We start from the raw sequence: 3,725 nt of genomic DNA, 5'->3' as shown, positions 1-3,725 counted from the left end.
CCGCCCTTCAAACAAACGAAGAGAAAAAATACGATTTGTAAAGTAGATTTCGCCGTATGTCAACTTCACGCAGTGGATCCAAATTTTCTTTGTCCTAAGTGTTAGTCGATGTCCCAGTTCTCAAGACATTTAAGACGTTCTAGAAAATTATTGATGACCTATTTCTCAGTACATCGATGACATACAATAGTCCTTTCACTTTCCATTACCCATAAGGAATATGTTGGCTCTGAGGAAACCAAAGCCGTTACAGATTTCCCCGCTGTGATTATTGTAACACACGACCTGACCTTGCTTGAAAGTACGCAATTAAAAATGGTTTACGCTACCGAGGTCACTGCGTTTAGTAACAATGACGATTTCACACAAGCGCTTACATTAGATCTAACCATAGTATTCTTTGAGGCTGCACGCTTTTTTCCGTTCCCTCGAACCCCCGAAATGTAAAATGTCAAAGACTAAATTATGCCGCCGTAATTGTAAATTTGAATTGCTAGCTCAGGAATCGTAGATATTCCAAAGGGATCAAAGGAATTCGCTGCTTTGAATAAACCGTTTGACCAGCAGATTAAAAGACATGAAATTCTTAGGATCAGTCAAAAATATCACAAGACTATGCAAAAGAAAACAGGGCAATGTAATAGACAGCTTTTGAGAACATTGCAAGGAACTGGGTACGAGAAAGTGAACAGACTATAGAAGGTTCATGTAAAGGTCAGGTAGTCCGTAGTTGATCCACAGCACCAACACAGGAGACCCATGTATTCCACGATCTGAAGTAATGCTGCAGAATATAATCGCTAAAGTTACTTTTCTCAAGTGTAGTTGGCACACCCCTCACTCACAAAAGAGACCATTACTCAATGACTGTTTGGGATATCTGAAAAAAATGTTCACAACAGAACCACCAAGACAGGTCTTTCTATGCAGAAATTCACTAGATTACAAAAATATGAAATTGTTTATTCCAGTGGCATGGGAAGAGAAGGCTTTTTCACTCAACTTATTAAATCTTGCAGTGAGCACTCTTGTGAGATTTTCATCCACAGATCTAAAATGTTTTCATCTACATAGCATTTTAACCTCCTTGATGAGGCCTAAGATTCCTACTCTGTAGACATTTTTAGGTGATCTTCTAACAAGAAACAGCAAAATATAATCTAGTAAAATCACAGGAAGTCAATCCATTTACTACTTTGGTTGTTGTTTCTTCTGCACTTTGATAATAATTATAAAGAAGCTCAAACATGTGGTTAAAGAACATTTTAGAAAATATGATTCTAGAAAACGTGGCAGAGTGTACTGTAAAACATCGCTAAACAAGAAGAGACCAGAGTCACACCGAAGCTGGGTGGATGTCAGAAGAAAGAATCCGTCGGCCAGTTGTTCGGCGGTACTAAGCCCCAAATTGTTATTCTCTTTTTGTTACAGTTTGTCAGCTTGTAGTGTTGATTACTTGTTCTCAATAATAATTAGAGGAAAATTCAAATTCTGAATGTTGAAACAAACCCCCCCCCCCCCCCCCCCCCCCAGAAAAATACATAAAGTAGGTGTAATTGTTTAAAGGATGTAACAGTTTCTTCTCTCCCCTCAACAAACTACTTTCAGTTGATCTATCCCATAGGGAGCGCCACGAAAGCGACACACATTTAGAAAGAACTTTACGACACTTATAACGCAATAGGATCATATAAGTGCAATAGACTAGATGTGTTACTAGAGATAATGATTATACGAAAAAAGCAGGAGAGATAAGGACGATAGATGTTTGACAGGAAAGAAGGAGCAAATCACACCAGAGCACCCGTAAACCCTCCACAAGGCACGCACTATATTTATAGAAGAAAGGGTACTTTCTGCATGGAGACAACCCTCTCCGGGGTATGTCCCAGAATTACGATTCCTGGTCCTTAATATTAACAGGAATGCCCGTCCCTGTGAAATTGAAAAAAAAAGATAACTTCGATCGTATCTAATAGCTTCAAAATCTGGTCTGTCTATGTGGAGAAGGGGTATTTGTCCCATCTCACAGGATAGCATAGAGGTGCTAGAATGGGTGGTAAAGGCTACAAAAGCCTTAATAAACTGAATTGAAAAAAACATCAAATAAAATTAATAATTGTCTCTCTTACTCTTTCGTTTTAGTGTTGAAATGTCAATTACTCACTCACATTATCAATGTATTATGTATTATGAATGGGATCATTAACGTGCAACCTACCAACGGAAACAAGTAAAAAAAAACCAACAAAAAACAACATAATAATCTATCTCTGTATCGCAACTCTTGATTTGTGAGGCAGCGTAGTGAAATCAGGCGCTCGTCAAAATAATCAAAGTAAAGACACTTGCTTTTTTCTGCAGGTTTGTGAATTTTCATCAAATTTTTGTTTTTTAGTTCAACACCTTTCATGTCCATTAAAGTTTAAAGAACTAATATCTGTGTGGATTTTTCTGAAAAACGTTGATTAAAAGCACAAAAAGTGAACATTTTCTGTTACCACCGACTCTTAAGTTAAGGAAATAACTAATCTTTGACCTCCTTCATTCGCAAATATCTCGACTTGTATTCAAGATAAATGGATCTTTTTTCTTCCAAATAAAGACAAGTTAACAAGCTATAAGATGATACCAATAACTCTACATGCCCAAAAATTGACGAGAGCCTGATTCCACCACGCTGCCTCACATTTCAGCTTTTTGATACATGATTATTATTACAACACATGCTTTGGTCGCGCCTTGAAAAGAAATTACAGTCGAGATTGTCTAAGATGGCCACACACTGTTGAAAAAAGAGGTCGTCTTTGACAGGTGGACGTCTTAAACAGTGCCATTACAATGTTAAAAAAAAGAAAAACTGCAAGGAGGGGGGATGAAAAGTGGGCGTTTGTACAGGTGAATGCCTCATGCACGTGGGCGTTTGTACAGGTGAATGTCTCATGCACGTGGCCGTTAGAGCAGGTTTGAACGTATACCACATATAAAGAGTTCCTGTTTCTTTTTGTCACACTTCCCTATTTCTCTAAATTATTATGCCCCATTGACATAGATTGGGACATAGCACGCATATCATCAATAAAATGCGCTTAAGTGTATGCTCGAAGGAGATGAATTAGGTAAAGCATTGATTCTATAGCTTATCTGAGGGTAGAGGTTAAATCTGGTACAAATAAATCATACAGTCTGACTACTCTTAATATCTCCTACGCTTATCTGGAGAGCGTAGGTTAAATCGGATACAAATAAATTATGCAGTTTGATTTCTAATAATATTTCCTGGGAAGAGCGGAAAATACCTGTGTTGCCTTTGATCTTTTTGTCAGTCCAATAAATTATTGAATGTGACATGGCGCAGATAGAAAAAATGATAACAGAAAGGGGGTACACTCCTTCACAGACACAAGTGGCCTCAGGTATGAACGTCAATAAACTAAACACTGAAAAATCAGCGCTCAATTGACGCAGTCTGCTGTCCAAAAGTGCCTTTGTCAACTCCTGTCCCCGTTCGGTTTCGGATGGGTTCTTTCGACCACTTTCCAAAAATAGATTATTTGAGCTGGATTCTTTCTTGTTCATAGCTTCAGACAAAGAGAGCAGGGGGTTGCTATGTTTCCACCCCCCCCCTCTCTCTCTCTCTTTCTCTCTCTCTTTCCCTCTCTCTCTCTCTCTCTCTCTCTCTCTCTCTCTCTCTCTCTCTCTCTCTTTCTCTCTCTCCTTTTCCT

This window comes from Aplysia californica, unplaced genomic scaffold (assembly GCF_000002075.1).
Source record: "Aplysia californica isolate F4 #8 unplaced genomic scaffold, AplCal3.0 scaffold00179, whole genome shotgun sequence".
Taxonomy (NCBI): domain Eukaryota; kingdom Metazoa; phylum Mollusca; class Gastropoda; order Aplysiida; family Aplysiidae; genus Aplysia; species Aplysia californica.
This window is presented reverse-complemented; position numbering follows the sequence as displayed.